This window comes from Mauremys mutica, chromosome 24, assembly GCF_020497125.1.
Source record: "Mauremys mutica isolate MM-2020 ecotype Southern chromosome 24, ASM2049712v1, whole genome shotgun sequence".
Lineage (NCBI taxonomy): Eukaryota > Metazoa > Chordata > Testudines > Geoemydidae > Mauremys > Mauremys mutica.
In genome coordinates, this window is record NC_059095.1 from 15,125,020 (window position 1) to 15,151,599 (window position 26,580).

The following is a 26,580-nucleotide window of genomic DNA, read 5'->3' on the forward strand; positions in this document are numbered from 1 at the left end:
TGGCAACCATGGAGCCTGTTTTGCCTTTTGTCACTGTCACCGTATGTGTACTAGATGCCATCTTTAAAAAAAGGGAAGAAGGAAGATCCAGGGAACTACAGGCCAGTCAGTCTCACCTCAGTCCCTGGAAAAATCATGGAACAGGTCCTCAAGGAATCAATCCTGAACCACTTAAAGGAGGGGAAAGTGATCAGGAACAGTCAGCATGGATTCACCAAGGGCAAGTCATGCCTGACTAACCTAATTGCCTTCTATGACGAGATAACCGGCTCTGTGGATGAGGGGAAAGCAGTGGATGTACTATTTCTGGATTTTAGCAAAGCTTTTGATACAGTCTCCCACTGTATTCTTGCCAGCAAGTTAAAGAAGTCTGGGCTGGATGAATGGACGGTAAGGTGGATAGAAAACTGGCTAGATGGTCGGGCTCAACGGGTAGTGATCAATGGTTCCATGTCTAGATGGCAGCCGGTATCAAGTGGAGTGCCCCAAGGGTCGGTGCTGGGGCCGGTTTTGTTCAATATCTTCATTAACGATCTGGAGGATGGTGTGGACTGCACCCGTAGCAAGTTTGCAGATGACACTAAACTGGGAGGAGTGGTTGATACGCTGGAGGGTAGGGATAGGATACAGAGGGACCTAGACAAATTAGAGGATTGGGCCAAAAGAAATATGATGAGGTTCAACAAGGACAAGTGCAGAGTCCTGCACTTAGGACGGAAGAATCCCATGCACTGCTACAGACTAGGGACCGAATGGCTGGGTAGCAGTTCTGCAGAAAAGGACCTAGGGGTTACGGTGGACGAAAAGCTGAATATGAGTCAACAGTGTGCCCTTGTTGCCAAGAAGGCTAATGGCATTTTGGGTTGTATAAGTAGGGGCATTTCCAGCAGATCAAGGGATGTGATCATCCCCCTCTACTCAGCACTGGTGAGGCCTCATTTGGAGTACTGTGTCCAGTTTTGGGCCCCACACTACAAGAAGGATGTGGATAAATTGGAGGGAGTCCAGCGGAGGGCAACAAAAATGATTAGGGGGCTGGAGCACATGACTTATGAGGAGAGGCTGAGGGAACTGGGATTGTTTAGCCTGCAGAAGAGAAGAATGAGGGGGGATTTGATAGCTGCTTTCAACTACCTGAAAGGGGGTTCCAAAGAGGATGGATCTAGACTGTTCTCAGTGGTAGAAGATGACAGAACAAGGAGTAATGGTCTTAAGTTGCAGAGGGGGAGGTTTAGGTTGGATATTAGGAAAAACTTTTTCACTAGTAGGGTGGTGAAGAACTGGAATGGGTTACCTAGGGAGGTAGTGGAATCTCCTTCCTTAGAGGTTTTTAAGGTCAGGCTTGACAAAGCCCTGGCTGGGATGATTTAGTTGGGTTTGGTCCTGCTTTGAGCAGGGGGTTGGACTAGATGACCTCCTGAGGTCCCTTCCAACCCTGAGATTCTATGATTCTATGCCGCGGACAGAGGCGATTCAGCAGCGCTACACAGTAGCATTCATTTGCTTTTGCATGAGAGCAGACATGGTTATCAGCCGTTCTGTACCGTCTACCATGCCATTGTAAATTGGCAATGAGATGACGGTTACCAGTCCTACTGCACTATACCTTCTGCTGCTGTCATAGGTGCCCCTGGCCGAGATCAGCCGGGGGCGCAAAAGACAAAACTGGGAATGACTCCCCGAGTCAATCCCTCCTTTATGGTATCTAAAAATAGAATCAGTCCTGCCTAGAATATGGGGCAAGTGTACTAGAGATCCAGTGTATCAGAGAACTAGAGAGCACAGCCACTCTGTGTCAGATCCTGCAGGAATGATGAGCTGCATGCCATTCACAGGGGGTGCTCCTGCAACAACCCCACCTGTTGCTTCCCTCCTCCCCCAGCCTTCCTGGGCTACCATTGCAGTGTCCCCCCATTTGTGTGCTGAAGTAATAAAGAATGCAGGAATAAGAAACAGTGACTTGTTAGTGAAATGAAATGAGGAGAAGGCAGCCTCCAGCTGCTATGATAGTCCAGACAGGACATCAAGCAGTGTGGGGGAGAGGAGCCCAGCATCCTGCTGCTATGATAGTCCAGGCAGTAAAGAATCTTTTCTTTACACATGAAGGGCGGGGGCTGATGGAGCTCAGCCCCCTGTTGCTATGATGAAGACGGTTACCAGCCGTTCTGTACCATCTACTGAGAAGCAGTAGTACTCATGGGCTGATGATGAGGACGGATAGCAGTCCTATTGCACTACACCATCTGCCACAAGGCTGATGATGACGACAGATATCAGCCATATTACACCATCAGCCACCAAGGAAGGGGGGCGAGGATGCTACAGTACAGTGCCGCAGCATCGCGTCTACCAGCAGCATTCAGTACACATAGGGTGACATTTAAAAGAGTCAAGAGACGATTTTTTTCCCTTTTCCTTCTGGGGGTGGGGGGTGGGGGTACATTGACGAGCTATGCTCTGAACCACCGTGGTCAATGTGTTTGACCCTACAGGTATTGGGAGCTCAGCCAAGAATGCAAATGCTTTTCGGAGACTGCAGGAACTGTGGGATAGCTTGCGTCCTCAGTCCCCCCTCCCTCCCTCCATGAGCATCCATTTGATTCTTTGGCTTTCCGTTACGCTTGTCACGCAGCAGTGTGCTGAGTCTCTGCTATGGCGTCTGTCTGGAGATTATTTAAAAATACTTTGGACCAGACCTAACATTACACTAATTCATAGAATCATAGAATCATAGAACTTAAGATCAGAAGGGACCATTATGATCATCTAGTCTGACCTCCCGCAAGATGCAGGCCACAAAAGCTGACCCACCCACTCCTGAAATAATTCTCTCCCTTGACTCAGCTGTTGAAGTCCCAAAATCCTGATTTAAAGACTTCAAGTAGCAGATAATCCTCCAGCAACAGACCCCTGCCCCATGCTGCGGAGGAAGGCGAAAAACCTCCAGGGCCACTGCCAATCTACCCTGGAGGAAAATTCCTTCCCGACCCCAAATATGGTGATCAGCTGAACCCCGAGCATGCGGGCAAGACTCTCCAGCCAGACACTCAGGAAAAAGACTTTCAATATCCCAACATTGACCCTCGGTACTAATTACCAGTGGTCGCACGTTATTGACCTATTGACTAAATCACGTTCTCCTATCAAACCATTCCCTCCATAAACTTATCAAGCTTAATCTTAAAACCAGAGAGGTCCTTCGCCCCCACTGTTTCCCTCAGTAGGCTGTTCCAGAATTTCACTCCCCTGATGGTTAGAAACCTTCGTCTAATTTCAAGACTAAACTTCCCGACTGCCAATTTATATCCATTTGTTCTCGTGTCCACATTAGTACTGAGCTGAAATAATTCCTCTCCCTCCCTGGTATTTATCCCTCTGATATATTTAAAGAGAGCAATCATATCTCCTCTCAACCTTCTTTTGGTTAAGGAAAACAAACTGAGCTCCTCAAGTCTCCTTTCATACGACAGGCTTTCCATTCCTCGGATCATTCTAGTGGCCCTTCTTTGTACCCGTTCCAGTTTGAATTCATCCTTCTTAAACATGGGAGACCAAAACTGCACACAGTACTCCAAATGAGGTCTCACCAACGCCTTGTATAACGGGACTAGCACCTCCTTATCTCTACTAGAAATACCTCGCCTAATGCATCCCAAGACCACATTAGCTTTTTTAACGGCCACATCGCATTGCCGACTCATAGTCATCCTGCGATCAACCAGGACTCCGAGGTCCTTCTCCTCTTCCGTTAATTCCAACTGGTGCGTCCCCAGCTTATAACTAAAATTCCTGTTAGTCATCCCTAAATGCATAACCTTACACTTCTCACTATTGAATTTCATCCTATTACTAATACTCCAGTTTACAAGGTCATCCAAATCTCCCTGGAGGATATCCCGATCCTTCTCCGAATTGGCAATACCTCCCAACTTGGTGTCATCCGCAAACTTTATCAGCCCACTCCTACTTTTGGTTCCAAGGTCAGTGATAAATAGATTGAATAAGATCGGACCCAAAACCGAACCTTGAGGAACTCCACTGGTAACCTCCCTCCAACCCGACAGATCACCTTTCAATACGACCCGCTGCAGTCTCCCCTTTAACCAGTTCTTTATCCACCTCTGGATTTTCATTTCGATCCCCATCTTTTCCAATTTAACCAGTAATTCTTCATGCGGTACCGTATCAAACGCCTTACTGAAATCAAGATATATTAGATCCACCGCATTTCCCTTGTCTAAAAAATCTGTTACTTTCTCAAAGAAGGAGATCAGGTTGGTTTGGCACGATCTACCTTTCGTAAAACCATGCTGTAATTTGTCCCAATTGCCATTGACCTCAAGGTCCGTAACTACTCTCTCCTTTAATATTTTTTCCATGACTTTACATACTACAGATGTGAAACTAACAGGCCTGTAGTTACCCGGGTCACTTTTTTTCCCCTTCTTGAAAATAGGAACTATATTAGCTAATCTCCAGTCAAACGGTACAACCCCCGAGTTTAGAGATTCATTAAAAATTATCGCTAACGGGCTTGCAATTTCACTCGCCAATTCCTTTAATATTCTAGGATGAAGATTATCCGGGCCGCCTGATTTACTGCCGTTAAGCTGTTCAAGTTTGGCTTCTACCTCGGATACTGTAATTTCCAACCCCGCACCTTCATTCCCATCAGTCACTCTGCCACTATTCCTAAGCCCTTCATTAGCCTCATTAAAGACCGAGGCAAAATATTCGTTTAGATATTGTGTCATGCCTAGATTATCCTTAATCTCCACTCCGTTTACAGTTTTAAGCGGTCCCACTTCTTCCTTCTTGGTTTTCTTCCTATTTATATGGCTAAAAAACCTTTTACTATTGGTTTTAATTCCCTTCGCAAGGTCCATCTCTACCCGGCTTTTGGCCTTTCTCACTGCATCCCTACACCCTCTGACCTCAATAAGGTAGGTTTCTTTGCTGATCCCTCCCATCTTCCACTCCTTGTACGCTTTCTGTTTTTTCTCAATCACCCCTCTGAGACGCTTGCTCATCCAGCTCGGTCTAAAACTGCTACCTAAGGACTGTTTTCCCTTTCTCGGGATACAGGTCTCTGACAGCTCCTGCAACTTCAACCTGAAATAATCCCAGGCGTCTTCCGCCTTTAGATCCCTAAATATGTTAGTCCAATCCACTTCCCTAACTAGTCGCCTTAATTTAGTAAAGTTAGCCCTTTTGAAATCGTAAACCTTAGTCTCAGATGCAATTTTGTTTATCCTTCCATTTATTTTGAACTGAATTAGCTCATGATCACTTGAGCCAAGGTTGTCCCCTACAACCATTTCCTCAACAAGGTCCTCACTACTCACCAAAACCAAATCTAAAATGGCATCCCCCCTCGTCGGTTCAGCTACTACTTGATGAAGGAATTCATCAGCTATCACGTCTAGGAAAAGCTGAGCCCTATTATTATTACTAGCATTTGTTCCCCAATCTATATCTGGGAAGTTAAAGTCTCCCATGATCATACAGTTCCTATTAGTATTTACCTCCTTAAAAACATTAAAGAGTTCTCTATCCATATCCAGGTTAGATCCCGGCGGTCTATCACACACCCCAATCACTATCCCAGGGGAGGCTCTAGTAGTTTTCTTCCCTAATGTGACCATTGCCCAAACAGACTCCGTATTATCCATTCCATTACTAGTTATTTCATTACAGTTCACCTCATTATTGACATACAATGCTACTCCCCCACCTTTACCTTTGTTTCGGTCTTTCCTAAACAGCACATACCCTTCCATACCTGTACTCCAGTCATGACTAGCGTTCCACCATGTTTCGGTTATTCCTACGATATCCGGTTTCAATTCTCGGACCAGGAGCTCCAATTCCTCCATTTTGTTACCTAGGCTTCTCGCATTGGTGAACAAACATCCTAATTTTTGCTGTTTGGCCTCTCTTACCTTTGTTACCCAGTTTGGTAGGGACACAGTACCACCAGTATGACCTATTGGTCTAGTATCCATCCCCCCCCCTTCCTGTTGTCCAAACCCCTCCCTCTGGCTATATCCATTCTTATCCTGCTGTCCTCCCTCTCAATGTTTAAATTTGGCGTGGAGAGTGCCTGGACATCTCCCAACCGTCTCCCCTCAATTCCTAGTTTAAAGCTCTTTTGATCAGATGAGCCAGCCTCCCTCCTAGAAGTCTATTTCCTTCCCTACTCAGGTGGAGCCCATCCCGTGAGAACAGTTCTCTGTCCCCGAAAGCCTCCCAGTGCCCATACATCCCAAAGCCCTCCTTGTAACACCAGTCCCTGAGCCAACTATTTATCATCACAATCCTGTCACCCCTTTGTCGCCCTTCCCTAGGGACAGGTAGAATCCCACTGAAGATCACCCGAGCCTCAATTTCCTTGAGCGTCTTACCCAGCCTGGCATAGTCTTCCTTGATTCTCTCCAGCAAGAATCTAGCCGTGTCATTCATTCCTACATGAAGGATGATCAACGGGTTCTTACCTGCTCCTTTTAGGATCCTTTTCAACTGCAAGTCCACATCCCGTATTTTAGCGCCCGGTAGACAGCACACCCTTCTGTTCTCCGGATCGGCCCTGGTCACAGGCCTGTCCAACCTTCTCAGTATGGAATCCCCAATCACGTAGACCTGCCTTTGCCTGGTGACAGTGCGGTCTGCTAACCTACCCCCGTTCCCCCTGATTGCAAGCTCCTTCCATTCCTACCCTCCCTTGTAGTCCCCCTTAAGCCATCCTGCATCCTCCCGGGGCCCAAAGTCGGTGCTGTCTCCATCGACTCCTCCCCTCTTTCTATCGGACTAGCCGCTATTCTCTTCTTCCTTGGTCTCCCACCATCAGCTACCACCCGCTGTACCCCTTCCTCATTCTCCAAACCTTCAAACCTGTTCCTTAGCTCTATTTCTCCCTCACTGGCTCTCCTTTTCCTCGGCCTGCTTCTCACGGTCACATGCTTCCACGGCCCATGTTCCCCATCCAGCATTCCCCCCTCACAGGCCTTAGCCCCTGCTTCCCCCTGTACCTCTGAGCATTCCCCTTCAGCCACAGCTTGCCTTTGCTCCATCAGCTGCTCAAACCCCCTTCTATGCTCTACCAGGGTTTCTACCTGCAGCTCTAGACCTAGGATCTTTTCTTCCAGCAGCTCTATTAGGCGGCACTTCATGCATACATACCTCTGTTCCAGCGCCCCCACTAGGACCATGTACATTCCGCAGCTGCCGCCTGCAATCATCCTCCTTGTATCCTCTGCTGCTTGGCTCATGGCTGCTGTTGTCTCTGCCTCTATCAGCCTTCTCACCTGGGGAACGCAGCACCCGCAGCCCCGCGCCCCCTGCCCCTTCCGACTCCCCCTGTAAACTAACTCCCACTCAAACTCCCCTGTTAGCAGCCCTGTTCGCCGGCTCCCGTGCCGCTGCCTGGCTGGGCGGCCGCTTTTATAGGCCCCCTCCTCCGCCTAGCTCCGCCCCCTACTCAGGGCTCGGCTGCCCGCTCAGCAGTCTGCCCCTACGGATAGATAAGTGGGGTTAAATCAGTTCTCAGCCTGAGTCCTTTGCTCTTAATCCTGAGGATATTGTCCCACCATGGGGCCATTTCCCGCCTCTCTTTCCTAGGGAAGAACAATTTTCCTTGCACAGACACAGGAACAGCAAGATCCTTCTCTGTCCCTTGTGCAAAGCAGGGGGCCAAATTCCATGGAAACAATGGACAAGCAGGGGGCCCTGGGCACATCCAGCCCTGGCCATGAGATGTTCCCTCCCCTCTTTTTTTATGCCCCTGTTGTTATTTCATGGATTGTCTGGGATGGGGAAAACGCTGAGTTCACTCCAGGTGGAGGGGGAAAGAACCCTGAAAGTCTCAGGACCCAACTCCTGCTACCAGGATCACTGAGGTGCTGGGAATCGGACTGTGTGAATTGTCAAGGTGGGGAATGAATAACAATTTACAACAAGATCCACCTCATTAATCACGGACACAGGCTAATCCTGCCGCAGATAGAAGGGAAACTGGGAGTGATTCTTTGCTGTGCAGCCATGGAAACAGTGACCCAATTGCACCGCAGTGAACGTGCTGGGGAAAGCTGGACTTTACAGGCAGGTGGAAAGAGCAGATCCTAGAAACACCTGGAGCTTCCCACACCACTGCTACCACCAGGGTCAAGTGTTGAGCGACTCACAGCGCCCCTCCCCTCCCATTACCTTCCAGCAGGGGGTGGCAGCACCCCCCACCCAAAGCAGGGGAGAGGGCTGAGTGTATCTCTGCACCCTGAGTCCAGGCCACCCACTCTCTCTGCCCCACACATCGAATCTGGCCCTGCTGAAAAGTGACCCCCAAGAACCAGCAGCCTCCAAGACAGCAGATTTGGCCTCAGAGCAGGGAATGTGTCCCTCATGCTGCTCTTAGGCCACTGGATGCTCTGGAAACAGGAGGGCTCTGAGTGTAACCTATAGCGCACATGGTCCATCTGGGGATGTAGCTCAGTGGTAGAGCACATGCTTTGCATGTATGGGGTCCTGGGTTCAATTCCTAGCATATCTAGGTTCCTTTCACCCTGCTGCTTTGCTCATGCCCAGAGGGGATGTGACCCTGCAGGAGTTTCAATCCTGCTCAATGAGGGGCAAGTGCCAATTGCATGGAAGTTCTGGGGGGGTTTCTGCTCCTAAGACTCCTCTGTACATTTAAGCTTCCCACCAGTTGTGCTGCTTGGGACAAGGGTAGCTGAAAAGGGAGAATCCTCCACCACTGGAGGGAAAGGTCCCATCTGCACAGACTGAGAGGCAAAGACTAGACTTATTTTTTGTCTGGGCCCAATCTTTTCACCTGGTACAGCCCTTGTTCCAGCTCACGTGGTAGCTAGGGGATGTCTCATGACTGCAGCCATGTTTGTTCAGTTCCACCCCCTTATACAGCTTTGGCACAAAGCAGGAATTTTTTGTCTCTCTCCTGAGGAAGAGCCCCAGGTTTAAGGTGGATTCCTGTACCAGGTGACATGGTCACATGTCCTGTGAGACCCCCCCAAGCCTTCATTCTTCCTGGCCTGACTCACAGATGGTGCAGGACAGAGCCATCTCCAGTCAGTTGTCCTGGTTAATGGGAGCCATCAAGAGTCCAAACCACTATTAATGGCCCACACTTTGCATCATTACAACAGGACCTCAGAGTTATAGTTCATATTTCTAGTTTCAGATCCAAGAATGATCGGTTCATACAAATAGGATGAACACACACAGTAGATTATAAGCTTTGTAATGATACCTTACAAGAGACCTTTTGCATGAAGCATAGTCCAGTCACTTTATATTCACACTCATTAGCATATTTTCATAAAATCACACGGAGTGCAATGCCACAGCAGGGAAAGGGTTTTACTGCGGCACCTGGAAGCAGTCAAGTTTCATGTTCAGGCTGTGGTATGAGTTCCTCCAGCTTTCTCGTAAGCACACATGTACCTTAGCGGGTGCTCTCGATACAGGAATGGCCCCGACACGATAAAGTGATGGGGATTGCATTTTCCTTTTTTATTTTTGTATTTCCAATGACATTTCTGTTTGTGATTTTGTTTTGCTTCGTATATCTGTGTTTTCTCCTGGATTTGATAGCTAACTTAAAAAAGAATAAGGCCTCAGGGCGCCGGATGGAGGAGCAGGCTGGGGCTAGGACTGCTAAGAGAGCGAGAGTAGCAGGTTTTCTGTATTGTTTCCTGCCCACATTTTCATGACTAGTTTCTCTGCTGCATGAAATTTGCTTTTGTTAAATGTGAGCCTGGCTAGCTCAGTTGGTAGAGCATCAGACTTTTAATCTGAGGGTCCAGGGATCAAGTCCTGGGTCAGGTGAAAAGGGAACAGTTTCCTCTCAAAATGAAAGACAGAATCTCTCTAGGGTGTTTGACATCACTTCTTTTCACTAGGAAGGGCCATGTACTGCCTGGGACTGAAGGGGCAACTTCCTCACCTGCCCATTGGCCTCTCAGTCTGGATTAAGAAAGGCCTCTGGGAGCTGCAGCAAACTGCTGCATGACAACTTGGTGAGTAAATGCAGGGCTGCCCCCACAGAGTCATCCTCAGCAGAGGTCTGGGGGTTCCCTATTGGTCCCATGGTGTAAGGGCCAGCACTGGGGACTTTGAATCCTGCAATCTGAGTTGAAGTCTTGGTGGGATCTGAGGACAATTCCTTGTGCCCCCTGTGCCATAAACCCTGCTGGGTCTTCCAAGGCTCTATCTTGCTTTCTCAAATGCCATGAAAGCCTGTCTTTTGCCCGCTAGCTGTTGTGACTTGAGCACAAGAGGGGATGTTTGATCCAGAAGCCTGGCCGTGCCTGGAGTTCTGTAGGGAGGGATGCGAGCGCCATTTCCGCTGAGTCCTGAAGCTGGGCTGCAGCCTGGCCTAGGAGGCAGCCCTATTGGTTGACCTACTGGCCCAAAGTCACTTGGGCGGTGTTGGTGTTCCCCAGGGATGCTGAAGGTCCTAAGGGAGGGAGGCGCAATACTCCCCCCATCAGTCAGGGCAGAAGAGGAGGGCTGCAAGAGTGGGCAGGTTGATGGCTGGGCCTTCTAGCGTTCGGTTGGGGACATGGTGGGGAACGCGAACTGGGAGAAATGGTTGCTGGCCTGTGAGGAATGGTTTGGCCGGTGGCGTAAGTGGACCTTGTCATTACCTACAAGGTTGTCATGCTCAAGACCCATCTGTGGGGAATTTCCTCAGCCAGGTATTTCCCTCTGCTCCACAAGTGCTGCTGAGACCGAACACGATGGCCTTCCACTTCTTGTGCGGCAATAGGACGTCCCTACCTAGTCAGGAGAAGTGCAGCTTTTCTGCCGTATTAGAAGAGGGGTTGGGCTTGGTGGGCTTTGAAGACTTTTATAGCTCTACTGTTTTGTTTTTCAATTTTCAGTGAGTGGCTGAGCTGGAGGGAAGGTCAGGCCTGAGGGGCAATGATGGGGCAACCGCACAGAACACAACTGACTCTTCCGATATGGCCGTATTTTTTTTATCCCACTGGGTGCAGCACCGGGTATGGGATGGCCGATGGTGGGGGAAGGGGGAGGCCCCCCCCTAGTGTTCTTCTACTCCCTCCTTACACCCTACACGATTTTCAGTGGGTGGCTAGGTGGAAGGTGCTTGCAGGATGGCTTCATCCGCAACAGTGGCTGCCCTCACAGCGGCGGCGGCCACAGCAGCGAGGCCCCCTGCTTTGGCTCAGTCTGAACAGAGCTCAATGTACCACTGGGTGAGACAGGCCAATTTTAGGGAGCTTCCTCTGAAGGTGAGCAACTGTCGCCAGAACTTACTGACAGGAGCTTTAAAGTATTTGCAAATGTGCACGACCAGCATGTGCAGAGCAAAGGCTGCCCAGGGGCACTGTGTCAGGTTCTGGCACCGCTTGAGACAATGGACCATCTTCAGCCACCAGGTAACCCAGGATCTGAGACAGGAATGGGGTGAGGAAGCAAGTCAAGCTGAGCAAGGCAGGCAAAAATTCATCTCGCCTTCATGGGCGCTTGCAATGATGCTCTTTTGTGTGCCAGGGCTGACAAAAACTTCCCAAACAGAGAAGCAGCAGGCCCAAAAAAGTGCTATTCAGGTGCTGACTTAGCTCTTTATGCTATTATGTGCCAGCAATGCCCCTCTGCCAGGTACATTGGCCAAACCAGACAGTCTCTACATAAAATAATAAACGGACACAAATCAGACATCGAGAATTATACCATTCAAAAACCAGTCGGAGAACACTTCAACCTCCCTGGTCACTTGATTACAGACCTAAAAGTTGCAATATTACAACAAAAAACCTTCAACAACAGACTCCAATGAGAGACTGCTGATTTGGAATTAATTTGCAATGTGGACACCATTAAATTAGGCTTGAATAAAGACTGGGAGTGGATGGGTCATTACACAAAGTCAAACTATTTCCCCATGTTTATTTGTCCCCCTACTGTTACTCACACCTTCCTGTCAACTGTTGGAAATGGGCCATCCCAATTATCACTACAAAAGGTTTTTTTCTCCTGCTGATAATAGCTCACCTTAACTGCTCACTCTCGTTATAGTGTGTATGGCAACACCCATTTTTTCATGTTCTCTGTATATCTATATATCTATATCTTCCTGCTGTATTTTCCACTGCAGGCATCCGAGGAAGTGGGTTTTAGCCCACAAAAGCTTATGCTCAAGTAATTTGTTAGTCTCTAAGGCACCACAAGTACTCCTTGTTCTTTTCGCAGATAAATGAATGGAGGTTAAGTCCATGAATGGCTATTAGCCAGGAGGGGTAAGGAATGGTGTCCCTAGCCTCTATTTGTCAGAGGGTGGAGATGGATGGCAGGAGAGAGATCACTTGATCATTACCTGTTAGGTTCAGTCCCTCTGGGGCACCTGGCATTGGCCACTGTTGGCAGATAGGATGCGGGGTTGGTTGGACCTTTGGTCTGACCCAGTATGGCCATTCTTATGGTCTTATAAAGGGAGGGGCAGAGCCTTGTGGGAAAGTTTCTGTGGTATAGGGGTTATCCCATTTTCCTAACATGCAAAAGGTCCCTGGTTTGAAACCAGGCAGAAACATGGTGGCTTATTCCAAGCTCCTAGTGGCCTGCCCCTGCTGTTGTAGGAGCAGCAGTGATTTCTATCCTCAAAAGGTCTCTTATACTTCCCCTGCTCCCACTTTTGTCTCCTCTCCCTCTCTGAATGCCTGTGAAGTGGCTTTTCCCCTCCCGCTCCCTCCTGGAATGCTCGTGGGATGAATGGGCTGGTTGAAGAGCAGAAGAGCTCCCAGGTAGACAAGGTGTCTGGGACTCTAATTAGGCAGCACTCACACACCCAGAGCATGGACATTGTCCAAGGTGGAGTGTGACCAACCAGATGCAGCCAAGTCATCTCTAGTCGCAGGCCATGAGGTGCAGGCCCTTAAAAGGGGAAGGGGCCCTGTGCTCAGCAGAGCACTCACAAGCTTGTACCTCCAGTGAAGGCCCTTTGCCCGGACCGCCTGGCCAGTGGTTCTCTGCGTTGTATTTCATTGTGCCTCAGGGAGACTTACCTTCATCGCACCATCCATAGCTTTGCTGTGGGACACTTACCTTGCAGAATCCTGACATCTCCAGCGCTGTGCCTGTCCTGGGAGCGTGAGTATGCGAGTGCGAGTGTGACTCCCCCCCCCCCCCCGCCCTGCTTATCTTGAGCTTAACTGTCAGTATAATAAACGTGCTGCTTTCTGCCAAACTCTGGTGGGTCATTAGTCCTCCCTTTGCTTACTGGCTGGCCCAATTTTGGGTAACACCTGCGATAACCCCAACCCCTGCATGGCAGAGGGTGGTGAAATGAGCTGAGGAAAAAGCCTTGGCATCAGCAGGGGAAAGGTAGAGGATCTGGGCCAGTCACCTTTTGAAGCCTTGTGGCTTGGCTTCCTCTGCCCTTGGATGTTGGCCTATGGCAGCCGGCTCTTCTGCGTGACTTGGCCAATGGGCGCTGCGGAGTCATTACTCGGGGCAGGGGCAATGAATGGAGACACTCCCCCCACCCCAGGGGATGCTGGGACATGCCGGCCATTTCTGGGAGTGGCACAGAGGGACGGAGGCAGAGTGGGCAGGGAGCCACCTCAGTGCTGCTGGCACATCTCTGCACACCCATGGGGGGAGGGGAGCAGAGGGCCTCCATGTGCTGCCTGGGGTAGGGGCAGTGCTCCCGGGTCTATTACAGGAGTGGGTGGGTGGGGTCTTTTGGCCTGCGAGGTGCAGCAGGTCGGACTAGATGATCACACTGGTCCCTTCTGACCTTAAAGGCTCTGAGTCTAAAAGGGAGAGGGAAGTAAAGGAAATTTTTTTCAAAAAGTTAACCAAACATTGTAATGCCAGGATAACTCCAACAGCTCATTGTATAGTCCCACCCCTTTCTTTTTTCATTGTGTGTTGAGTGACCCGCAGCACATGGATTCTGTTATTCCATTGATAAAGTGATACAACATGATTGAAATTAAACCAGTTCCCAAAGGAGAGAATATCACATCCCTGTATTGGCTGGGAATTGAACCCAGGTCAACTGTTTAGAAGGCAGCTATGCTCACCACTATACCACCAATGCATCTGGCAAAAGTGTTCCTTATGCTTGCCCAATGAGGCTAGACCAGCATTGAGGCGCTTTTCTGCCTGTTAAAATGTACTGGATGCTCATCACTTAAAAAAAAACACCTCCATCTTCACCTGGGTTTGAATCATCAGCCTTTCAATTAGCCACCAAAGTTGTTAATCACAGGGTATGTCTACACTACGGGATTATTCCGATTTTACAGAAACTGTTTTTTGGAAACAGATTGTATAAAGTCGCGTGCACACGGCGACACAATAAACACATTAATTCGGCGGTTTGCGTCCATGTACCGAGGCTAGCGTCAATTTCCAGAGCGTTGCACTATGGGTAGCTATGCCATAGCTATCCCATAGTTCCCGCAGTCTCCCCCGCCCATTGGAATTCTTGGTTGAGATCCCAATGCCTGATGGGGCAAAAACAGTGTCACGGGTGATTCTGGGTAAATGTCGTCACTCAATCCTCCCTCCGTGAAAGCAACGGCAGACAATCATTTCGTGCCCTTTTCCCTGGATTGCCTGGGCAGACGCCATAGCACAGCAACCATGGAGCCCGTTCAGTCTTTTTTCACTGTCACCATATGTCTACTGGATGGTGCTGACAGACGCTTAAAGAAGAGAATGACCTGGGAGTCATTCCCATTTTTGCCCAGGCACCCCCGGCTGATCTCACCGAGGCCAGCCAGGAGCACTCACGGGACAGCGATGACGGATACCAGTCCTACTGTACCGTCTGCCGTCCGCCAGGGAAGGGAAGGGGATGCTGCTGTGTAGCGCTGCAGCACCGTGTCTCACAGCAGCATCCAGTAGACATACGGTGACAGTGAAAAAAGGTGAGAAACAATTTTTATCCCTCGGCTTTCACAGGGGCGGGGAATGACACATACCCGGAACCACCCACAACAATGTTTTTGACCTTTCAGGCTTTGGGAACTCAGCCAAGAATGTAAATGGTTTTCGGACAGTGCGGGAACTGTGGGATAGCTACAGTCATCAGTCGCCCCTCCCTCCGTGAGCATCCATTTCATTCTTTGGCTTTCTGGTACGCTTGTCTCAGCTCCTTAAGTTTCAGCACTGTTGAGTCCCTACTGTGGCCTCTGTCCATCATAGCCTTGGAGATTTTTGCAAATGTTTTGGCATTTTGTCTTTTGGAACGAAGTTCTGATAGAACGGATTCATCTCCCCATGCAGAGATCAGCTTCAGTATCTCCTGCACGGTCCATGCTGGAGCTCTTTTTTGATTCTGGGACTGCATGGTCACCTGTGCTGATCAGCGCTCCATGCTGGGCAAACAGGAAATTAAATTCAAAAGTTTGCGGGGCTTTTCCTGTCTACTTGGCCAGTGTATCCGAGTTCAGATTGCTGTCCAGAGCGGTCACAATGGTGCACTGTGGGATAGCGCCTGGAGGCCAATACCGTCGAATTGCGGCCACACGAACCCTAATCCAACATGGCAATACCGATTTCAACGCTACACCCCTCGTCGGGGAGGAGTACAGATACAGGTATTAAGAGCCCTTTATATTGATATAAAGGGCTTTGTTGTGTGGACGGGTGCAGGGTTAATGTGATTTAATGCTGTTAAATTCGATATAAACTCGTAGTGTTGACCAGGCCAGAGAGAGCAGCAGGTTTCCCCTATTGTTTCCCGCTCTTGTTTTCTTGACTAGTTTCTCCTCTGCACCAACTTGCTCTTTTGCTTTGGGAGCCTGGTTAGCTCAGTTGGCAGCACATCAGACTTTTAATCTGAGGGTCCAGGGCTCAAGTCCCTGGTCAGGTGATAAACTACTCACCAAGATCTTACACTGTCCTGCTGGAGTCCTCTTTGAGGTTACTTTTTCTCTGCAGGATTTTTCCTTTCCTCAGAAGGGCCTTTTTGTGTTGTTGGGTTTGAAGGGGCAACTTCCTGACAGCCCCTCTGTCCTTGCAGCCTGGAGGAATAAAGGCCTCTGGGCATATAGCATGTTCCTTCCCTGTACACACACGCACACACACACATGAACACACAGAATATCCCTAAGGAATTAGAATCACCTGCTGCCTTCCCCTGTCCTGCTGGATCCCCAAATGAAGATGCTCTTCAGCCTAAACCCACGTCCCCTCTTTTCCCAGTGCCCCTTAATCCCAACCCATAGGCCCCTCCTATGCTCACTGCTCCTCACTCCCAACCAGAGCCTGCTCCTCTTCACCCTTCTCCTCAATCCCAATTTAAACAGCCATACTGGGCTGGACCAAAGGCTCACCTAGCTCTGTGTTTTGTCCTCTGTCAGTAGCCAATACCAGGTGCCCTAAAAGTTAATCATCAAGGCACCACTGGGAGTTGAACCCAGGATCTGCTGTTTACAAGACAGGTGCTTTAGCCAGCTAAGCCATGGTGCCTGCCTATGGCTAAAACACAATGTCTGCCCATACCTGACTCTCTGCCATCCCCACTGGGGCCTGACAAGCTTTGGTTGTGTTTGAATTCTGCAAAGCAGAGGAGCAGGTGACGTTTTCCTTGCAAGCTCTGTGTGTGTGTGTGAATCTTTGGCCAGGTCTGCACTGCAAAGTTATTTCAGCATCATTATATTGCTCAGGTGTGTGAAAAACACACAATGCTCCCTCGGTTGGCAGCTTTTGGCTGGTGCACACACTGCAATGCCACGTCTGGTGACAAAATTGCCCTGTTTTGGTGACAAAATAAAACCACCTCGACGAGAGGCCTAGAGCTTTGTGCAGCAAACTTAAAGTGACAAATTTTCAGTGTAAATGCTGCTGGTCATTATATCACTATAATGGCCTCCACCCATATCCCATAATGCCCGCTGTGAACTCGCCTGCCCTGCATTCCTGCTACAGAGGCTGGGCCCCTCCCCTTTCAGAGCCCTCCCATTTTTAAAAGTCCTGGGGTGTTGTTCCCCCCCTGTTCAGGCACCACTGGGGCCCTGCACTTCACACAGCTCTCCCTGATATCAGCTGTTAGTGAGGGAGCCTCACTGCTAGCGCAGACTGGGCAGTTTCTTGCATGAGAGACACTGTCCCAAAGCAGGACTAAAATTTGGGAATAGATTCATAGACTTAAGGTCAGAAGGGACCATTATGATCATCTAGTCTGACCTCCTGCACAATGCAGGCCACAGAATCTCACCCATCCACTCCCGTAACAAACCCCTAACCTATGTCTGAGTTACTGAAGTCCTCAAATCGTGGCTTAAAGACCTCAAGATGCAGGGAATCCTCCAGCAAGTGACCCGAGCCCCATGCTGCAGAGGAAGGCAAATGTCCGAGAACAATTCTAGGGGAAGGTGAATGCAGAGCAATGACACTGGAGGTGCCCAGACCTCCAATGGGGGCAGCATGGAAATTAATAATGGGAAGATCATTTGCGAAATTAGTCGTCACTGACAAGCTTTGTCTATGTTCCTATTTCACACTGTGATGTTAGTTAAAGGAATCAGTACAGATTTTTACTATATTAATTAAACACTTAATTTTATTTACCCAAGCCAAAAACTTAGTGTCACTTATTTTTTCTCTGTCCTAGCAAGAATGAATTGAATTTCGTGACTTTCTGGAAAGTGCAGCGAGATTAAATGTGGGGAATTCAGTCTCTGTGTTTGTGAGCTGATGTTTTCCTCTCACAGGTCAGTGCCTGCACTGAAATACCAAGAGGGATCTAAGGGCTGGTGTACACTGGGCACTGAACTGACAGAGCGACGTCTCTCAGGGTGTGAAACCCCCCCCCCCCACACACCCCATAGAGTTAAGGTGACCTAAGCCCTGGTTAGATAGTGGTAAAGAAAAGGAAGAATTGTTCTGTCCATGTAGCTATTATAGGGATGGGAAAACCCCTCCAATCACTGTCTACTCCAAAGTGCTATAGCAGTGCCACAGCAGCATTTTAAGTGTCCAGAGAGTGAAAGTAGATCTGGCTCCAGTTTGCACTGTGGATGCTCAGGCACTAAGACTAGAGTGATAATAACAACAGCACAGTGCTTGCGTAGTTGGCAGGATTTGAACCTGCACAGGGTGACCCCAATGGATTTCTAGTCCATCGCCTTAACCACTCAGCCACAACTACTTGACATACAGTTATTCCACTACATGATGATTCTGTTCTCACTGAATTGTCACTTCAAATTGCTCAGACCAGCTTCCCCAGCACACTCATGACTGTGCATCAGTGTAAGTGTGCCCTTGGCTGAACAGTGAGAATTCCTGCCCATTTCCCTTCCAGCTGGAGCAGGATGAGAGTGTGTTTGTGTGAACGACATTGCTGTAGATTGTTGTTCATTCCCCACTCTGACAATTCAGACAGTCCCTTTCCTAGTCAAATCTCCAGCACATCGTTCCAATAGCTGGGGGCAGGATTTCTCTGGGGCACTGAAATATTTCAGGGGGCTGGTGCGTGAACTCAGCCTTGCATTCCACCCTTGATGTTACATGGACTAACAACAGCAGCAGAAAGAAAGAGCTGAGCCAATAGCTTCCTGCCAGGGATGCAGGTGCCACGTCCCCTCTGTCTGACCATCGCCATTGCAGGAGAGAAGGGTTCACTGGAATCGAATGCCCTGGCTCAGACCAGAGACACAGGAAGATTTCACTGTTCATGGATCTGTGCAAAGGAAATCGTGTCTCTGTGAAATTGAGGTGGGAAATGAAACATCCACATGGTGGCCCAATGCTCTAGGGAATGTGGGTGAAGGACTCGGGCTGAGAAATGATTTAACAGGGGTTTGTTTCAATTTATTGCCCCGATTAAAATCGATGGCTAAAAGGCAGCCATGTTGTTAGCACTTGTACCTGTGTTGGGACATCCCAGTGGGTGTCAAGTCCATTGCCTTCACCAGGGGCAGTCAATTATTTTATCAAGGTACAAATTTCTTGGCCAAGGTATAGTCAAGGTCTAGACTCCAGAGAAAATAATACACTGCTGATAAGAAGTACATAAAAAGATTTTGCAGCCACCATGGGCATAACAATGATGTGCCATGTTTCACTCTCCTTTCCCTTTGGTGCCACCTCCTTTCCCTTTGGCCTTGTAGTTGACCAAGGGCAAAGCTAAACATCTCCTCAGGTACCAGGGAGTGTTTATGTCCATTCCTGCGAGCTACACAGGGGTTTGATGTTGCTGCTTTCAATCCTCTGGCTCTGCTGGGATAAGGAACAATTCAAGCTGTCACTGAACTGAAGGAGGAAGATCAGTTTTTGACAGGGAGAGGGACGCCTCCTCTTCAAGGTGTTTGGCTGGCAGTCCTGGTCCCCAGGTCTCACCCGTGGGGCTCCAGCAGTTTTGGGACCGGGTCACTCCCTTGGCCCCACCTGCTGCCCCCAGGCGCTCCCCCCCAGGGGCCCCAGCAGTGCAGCAGAGCTGAGCAGCATCTGCCTGCTCACTCCGATGGCTGCCGGCCCCTCCGCATGGCAAGGCAGGGTGTGTCTGTGCTTCCGCGCGCTACCCCCACCCCGAGCCCCTGCAGCCAATGGGATTCTGCGGGGGTGATGCCTGGGGGCAGCAGAACATGGAGGCCCCCCAGCCCACCCCACCTTGTACACCCCAGTAAGCACCGCACCCCTTACTCCCTCCCAGAGCCTGCACCACCACCCCTCCTCCTGTTCCCCCTACTCCCTGCCCCAGCCCAGAGCCTGCACCCAGCACCCAAACTTCCAGAGCCCTACAAGGAATTTTTGTACCCAAGGCAAGGGCCGGCTCCAGGCTCTTTGGCTGCGGGTCCTTGAGTCCCTGTCGGAGGGAAGGACCTGCCACTGAATTGCCACTGCCGCTTCATTCATCCTTCGGTGGCAATTCGGCAGCGGGTCCCTGAGTCCCTCTCAGAGAGAAGGACCCACTGACGAACTGCCGCCGAAGAAGTGGCAGTGGTAGAGCTGCCGCCGAAGCGCCGCTGATCATGGTAGAGCTGCGCCCCTCCACTTTCTGCAGCTGAGGCAAGTGCCTCACTCGCCTCGCCCATGTTACGGGGCTGCAAATTCCATCCCAGAGCCTGCACCCCAGAACCCCTCCCCCACCCAAACTCCCTCCAGAGCCTGCCCCCCAGAACCCCTCCCCCACCCAAACTCCCCCCAGAGCCTGCCCCCCAGAACCCCTCCCCCACCCAAACTCCCTCCCAGAGCCTGCCCCCCAGAACCCCTCCCCCACCCAAACTCCCTCCCAGAGCCTGCCCCCCAGAACCCCTCCCCCACCCAAACTCCCCCCAGAGCCTGCCCCCCAGAACTCCTCCCCCACCCAAACTCCCTCCCAGAGCCTGCCCCCCAGAACCCCTCCCCCTCCCAAACTCCCTCCCAGAGCCTGCCCCCCAGAACCCCTCCCCCACCCAAACTCCCCCCAGAGCCTGCCCCCCAGAACCCCTCCCCCACCCAAACTCCGTTCCAGAGACCAGCCTCTCACCCCTTCTGCACCCAAACTCCCCCCAGAGCCTGCCCCCCAGAACCCCTCCCCCACCCAAACTCCCCCCAGAGCCTTAGGCAGGTGAGGGGCAGAGTTTTGGGGGGCGGGTTCTGGGAGGTGTGAGTGACATTATTGGCCCACTTGGAGGACTGGAGGACTGGCACTGGCCCTAAGGTAAATTGAGGTTGAGACCCTGCTTTAAGGGATTGGAGCAATGCTGGAGAGACTGACGGGCAGGGAGCTGGGGAGCTGTGTGTGCTCCAAGGAGAGTTGTTGTTGTGCTCTGGTGACACAGAGCGGGGGTGGGGAGTTTGTAAGCTGTGGTGTTTGTCCAGAGATAAAGTTTACTAACCCCCAGGTTAAAAACTGTTCCTGCTCTGGGCTGTACATGACACTCTTTGGTGAGAGTATAGATCAGTGAGTGAATGTTTCCCTTCAGGGTAATAGGTTCCTAGTTCCAATCCAAGTGATTCCCTTAAAAAACTTTTTCAAATGAAAATCGATTTCCAGACCCATCTCCAGGATGTTCAGGAGTTCGCTGAAGTTGAGGGGAGCTTGAAATGAATTTAAACACTATTTTCCTATGCAAATGAATAAAAACCTAGCAGAGCTGTCCAGCAGCTGAAATCAGTTCCAGTCCTTGGCTTCTCTAAGAGGGACACTCGGTAGCTGAGGCATGTGGGACACCTCTGTGATGATGACAGGTGAAAAAATGCTGGATTCAATCAAAGATGAGACCATAGGAGGGGAAGGTGAACGGCAGCACCACACAGGGTCATAACACTCAGACACTGGGCTTCACTGTCACTACCCCTGTGTTTTCCATCATTTCTATCCAGGGGTGAAAGTAACTTACAGGATTTACCGGTACTGCCGGAGTCCTGAGGGGGCGTGGCCTCATCGGGAAGGGGCGTGGCCTCATCGGGAAGGGGCGTGGTCTCTCAAGATTTAAAGGCCCTGGAGCACCAGCTGTGGCTGGGAGACCCAGGGCCTTTAAATCAACCAGGGCCTCCCAGCTGCAGAGGTAGCTGGGAGGCCCCCAGAGCTCAGGGGCAAATTAAAGGAACCCTGAGCTTTGCGGGGCTGGGCCAGGTATGTAAAGGGCCAAGAGCTCCCCCCACTGAGGGGAGCTCCAAGCCCTTTAAATCCTGGCCCCAGCCCGGCCACCGGAGCCGCGGGCGGGGGGGTTAAAGGGCTCTGGGCTGACCGCAGCCGCAGCAGCCCAGAGCCCTTTAAATCTGGCCCCAGCCCGGCTGCCGGAGCCACGGGTGGGGGGGTTAAAGGGCTCTGGGCTGCCAGCTGCGGTGGGGAGCCCACGGCCCTTTAAATCCCCACACCAAAAGCCGGTGCAGTCCGGCACGGCGTACTGGCTCTTGCCGGTATGCCGTACCGGCTTGTACCAGCTTACTTTCACCTCTGTTTATATCCTAAGGAACACACCCTCCCCCTCCTCCACGCACTGTCACACACAACCTTCTCCCCTTGAGTCCAATCCAACCCTCCCCCTCTCCCACACACGCCATGGGACACAGCCTCTCGGTGACTCACCCAGATGGGGGCTTGTCTCTGCATCGCCTGAGCAGGGGAAAGGGCCACAGGAGACCAATGGAGCTAGGCAGGGATAGAAAAGACTTCCCCTCCCTTCCCTTCTCAAGAGTCCCGTTAATCTCACCCATGGGACATTCCGGCACCGGGTGGGCTCAAAGCACCAACCTTCCCCTGAGCAACGGAAAGGGGAACCAGCTCTATCACATGGAAGGAGGCTCCCCACCTCTGCTGCTGCCATCCTGCAGCCTTTCATATGGATTTGTTTTAGCTAATGCAACCCCCTCAACCCCTAATCCAGCCATGAATCAAGGAGAAAAGCCCCTCAGGCAGGCAGTAGAGGTGCAGTGGGTTAGTGCGCAGGACTTATAATAGCAGCACTGAGTGGAGTGATGCTGAAGTTGTGAGTTTAAACCTCACCTGGAGCACTAGTTTTCTTTAAGCAAATGGCTTCTGCCAATCATTTTGCCCTGCAGAAAATACAATTCCAGCTCAGAAGACACCGAGGTCCCCTTGCTTTACAGAGAGCAGGGCAGATTCCACAGATCTACCAGGCTCTGCCCTACACCATCCACCTGTGTCAGGAAGGGTCAGGCAGAGCCCAGAGCACTGCTCCCGACTCCCCCTCAGTCTTTGCTCCCCAAACCAACTGTGTACTCACCCTCTTCACTGTGAGACTCAAACCCTGCCTGGCTTTCTGCATGTTGGTGTGTTTTTCATCTGTTGCGTTGATGTGCATGTGGGTCCTGTGTGATTTTGGTGGATGCCTTGCATAGTTGTGTGTGTATGACTTTTGCATGCAGATTGGTTTTTTGCTTATTATTCTTTTGGTATGTTGTTTTTGTGCTTTCTTGTTGTGGGCTTTTGCTGTATTTTTTGGTGTGGATTTGTTCTATGTTTTGTGTGGCTTTCTCTTTTGTGTATATGGCTCTGTGTGCTGTGTGGGTTAGGTTTTTGTTTATGTCTGTGTGGGCCTGTGCAGTGTTTGATTTTCTCATTCTTTCTGTGTGTGTTTGTCTCTCCGTTTGTATCTTCATGTGTAAATTCACTGGAACTTTTCAAACTCTCCACAGCTTTGCCAATTTTCACCAGGAATTTTTCTCCATTAACAAATTCTCACTTGTTCCCTACCAGTTGGTGACCATTGCCCCAGGGGCATGTCAGTCTCAGGGTCCTGATTTCCCATTGACCCTTCCCCCTTCTATTGGGACTGGGAACTAGCCAACCAAAAACCCCACTAAGTTTTAGTAAAGGGCCAACAGTCCCTTACACAAGCCAGCCCTGTGAAAGTCACCAATGTGCAGAGAAGGCAGTATGAGCTGGTCCCATGGTGTAATGGGCAGCACTCAGGACTCTGAATCCTGCAATCTGAGTTCAAATCTCAGTGGGACCTTGTGTGATCTGGTGGTAAAGATCTGGTGCTCAAAGTGCTTTCCTGTCCCCAGCTATGTAAGAGTGAATCATTTCCCTCCTGCTGGGTGACTCCTCCCCACTGGAGCCAGGTCTTTGGTGGGGGTCTAGAAGTGGCTCTGGTGGTTGGGATTCTCACTGCTTTACCTCATGCCCACAAGTTTGGTGCTTGTGGCCACACTTTTCCTCTTGCCCACATGGCACTTGAAGAAAGCAGGGCCAGGCTTGGTAGGCAGGAGGGAGGAAGAGCAGGGCCGCCCAGAGGATTCCGGGGGCCTGGGGTCTTCGGCGGCGGAGGACCCTTCCATTCCGGGACCCGCCGCCGAAGTGCCCTGAAGACCCGCGGTGGGGACCCCCCCCCGCCGCCGAATTACCGCCGAAGCGGGACCCACCGCCGAAGCGCAGCCCGGTCTTCGGCGGTAATTCAGCGGCGGGGGGGGGTCCCTGCCGCGGGTCTTCGGGGCACTTCGGCGGCGGGTCCCGGAAGGGAAGGGCCCCCCGCCGCCGAATTACCGCCGAAGACCGGGCTGCATAGCGGCAGCGGGTCCCGCTTCAGCGGTAATTCGCCAGCGGGGGGTCGTTCCGCCCTGGAGCGGAAGGACCCCTCGCCGGCGAAGACTGGGAGCGAAGAAGCTCCTGCGCCCGGCCCTGCAAGAGTTTTCCGGGCCCCCCAGAGCAAGTGAGGGACCCCGCTCCAGGGCCCCCGAAAAACTCTCGTGGGGGCCCCTGTGGGGCTCGGGGTCTGGGGCAAATTGCCCCCCCTCTGGGCGGCCCTGAGGAAGAGTCCCAGGCTGGAGCCCAGCACACCTCTCCTCCTCTGGGCACCTGGAGCAGAGGCAGCTGGTGCTGACAGCTCTGAGGGAAGGCTAGTAAGCCACAGAGCAACTGAGGGCGGGGCTAGACAAGGGCAGGACCATGCCTATGTGTGGCCAGCAGACAGGCAACAAGACTCCCGGCCAGCCTGCTCCCTGCCATGCCAAACCCCCACTGAAGGCCACCCGCAGACCACCATGCGGGGCGGCTGCTGATGCTCTGTGGCCAACATCAGAAGAAGGTAGGAAAGCAGGGCCAGCCCACCTGGTGGAGCCTCTTACCGTTCCCACTCATGGTGCTTACTTCTGCAGTGGGGCAGGAGATTTTACCCCAAGAGGCTTTTCCCCAGCTGAAGAGACGCAGAGAAACATCCAGGCTCCCAAGGCGCTATGTAGCAACCCCCCTCAAGCACAGGGACAGAGGGAAACTGCTCCACACGCTAGCCCGGGCAGCCATCCATTTTCTTTGGCAAGTCAGGAATGGCAAAGGTTAGACTGGAAGCACCTAGGGCTCATGCCCCAGCCTTTGTGATGCCCAACCCCCAACTCCTTCCCAGGGCATTAGCTGAAGGCAGAGCATTGGCCTGAGCAGCCAAGAAGAAGTTCCAAACCTGAAGGGAGCAGGACTTTCAGCACGAAGGTAAAACTGCAGCACTACAACCCTGAAGTGATTTGACCCCTCAATCACTTGATCCCAAGTCAGATACCTTATCCATTAGGCCACATAGACACAGGAGCAAAGCTACTTCATGCGCTTTTTTTTGGAACAGGTGGACACTGTGTTTCTCAGGTCATCTACTAAGGGGGGAGAGACTCTCTGGGCACAAGAAGTAAAGTTCCCAGCGAGACGTGAGACTTAATTCTCTGGAGCCAGGTGCAGGACTTTGGTAGGGAGGCTCTGGCATGGGGAATTGGGGTGCAGCAGACGGACTCGCTGTCTAGGTGCTTAGATTTAGTCTCACTGAGGAGGAGAAGGAATCTTGCTGACAGGCAGTGGCTGTGCAGAAAGAGGAGGGGTTCCTGGGACTTTTTGTGCCTCTCTTTTGCCTGACTGCTCGCTCTTGTGCTGAACGGTGAAGCTGATCTCAACAAGCCCAGGTAGCTCAGTTGGTAAAGCATCAGGCTCTTAATCTGAGGGTCCAGGCTTCAAGACCCTGTCTGGGTGCTCAGCTTTTAAGTTGCCTTGTGTGCCAGGAGCCAAATTCTGTTCACAGCCACATGGGGATTCCCAGAAGTTGTGGCCATCTCCTGGAAAGATTCCTTTCATTAGCAATCAGGAGAGAGGCCACATCCACAGGAGCAGGCCTAGAACACACAGTCTCTGGCTGCCAGGAAGCACTGTGGGGCCAGGTGCTGGGAGAGCAGCAGAGGTGGGTTGGGGAGAGAGAGAAGCAACGAGTACAGAGGGCAAATGTAAGGAGAGTCTGGTCCGGCTATTGTCAGGAACTTCCCTGGCTTTTACACGACCCCGGTGGAATTGGCCGGCGGAAGGATCTGAGTCCCCACCCCCTTACCCAGAGGCTGCCTGACCCCAAGGACGCTCTTTCTACTCTCCTGTGTGGCAGAGACCTCGTAACCCCAACAAGGCTGGGCCCAGGAATCCTGGGGGGCTTGACCCCCCCAATCTTGTCATGATCACTTGAACGGGGCCTACGGTGTCCCCACTCTGGGGTTCTCTCTCCGCTCTGGGCACTTCCCTGATCCACTCATTGCATGTGCTTCAAGCAAACACCATTTATTACCCAGCAATCAATGTAAAACATAAGGAAAGATGGGAAAGGAAAACACATCACCCTGTTCTGTGGGGCAGGGAGATCACAACCAGTGTCTCTGGAGGGTCAGGGCAGGTCACGGTCTCTCCCTCACATGTCCCAGGCCTCCTCCCCAGGCCCTGGCTGTGCTGCAGGGACACCACCAAGGGCTGGACACTTGCTCTGGCAGTGGCCACATGCTCTAGGTGACAGGCCCCTTGTTCCCCGTTTCTGCCCCCCATATAGAGCTGGTCCCATGGTGTAATGAGCAGCACTCAGGGCTTTGACTCCTGCAATCTAAGTTCAAATCTCTGTGGGACCGTGTGGTAAAACTCTGGAGTTCAAGGTGCTCAACTTCCCTGTCTCCAGCTGGGCAAGAGTGAATCTTTCTGCTCCTGTTGGGTGACTTGCTCATGGGGACCAGGTCTTTGGCCAGAATGGGTTGGGGCTCTAGAACTTGCTACCCTGGTTACTGAGGCCTGCAGTCCTGTGGTTTGACCGGGTGGTTGGGATTCTCACTGCTTCACAAGTTTGGCCCTTGTGCTTGCTGCTGTGCTTTTCCTCTTGCCCACATGGTGCTTGAAGAAAGCAGTGCCAGAAC

At 51.3% G+C, this 26,580-nt stretch overlaps 6 non-coding genes across 6 annotated transcripts; 3 read left to right on the plus strand and 3 right to left on the minus strand.

Annotated features, from left to right (window-relative positions):
* The first annotated feature begins 8,470 nt into the window (after nt 1–8,470).
* On the plus strand, nt 8,471–8,542 carry TRNAA-UGC. The gene has a single exon. It is a non-coding gene; the product is annotated as a tRNA-Ala (tRNA).
* A 5,463-nt stretch (nt 8,543–14,005) lies between these two features.
* Nucleotides 14,006–14,077, minus strand: TRNAR-UCU. Its single transcript has one exon. It is a non-coding gene; the product is annotated as a tRNA-Arg (tRNA).
* A 2,307-nt stretch (nt 14,078–16,384) lies between these two features.
* Nucleotides 16,385–16,458, minus strand: TRNAT-UGU. The gene has a single exon. It is a non-coding gene; the product is annotated as a tRNA-Thr (tRNA).
* Nucleotides 16,459–18,057: 1,599 nt separating this feature from the next.
* TRNAS-AGA lies at nt 18,058–18,139 on the minus strand. Its single transcript has one exon. It is a non-coding gene; the product is annotated as a tRNA-Ser (tRNA).
* A 5,188-nt stretch (nt 18,140–23,327) lies between these two features.
* Nucleotides 23,328–23,399, plus strand: TRNAQ-CUG. Its single transcript has one exon. It is a non-coding gene; the product is annotated as a tRNA-Gln (tRNA).
* A 1,921-nt stretch (nt 23,400–25,320) lies between these two features.
* TRNAK-CUU lies at nt 25,321–25,393 on the plus strand. Its single transcript has one exon. It is a non-coding gene; the product is annotated as a tRNA-Lys (tRNA).
* The last annotated feature ends 1,187 nt before the right edge of the window (nt 25,394–26,580 follow it).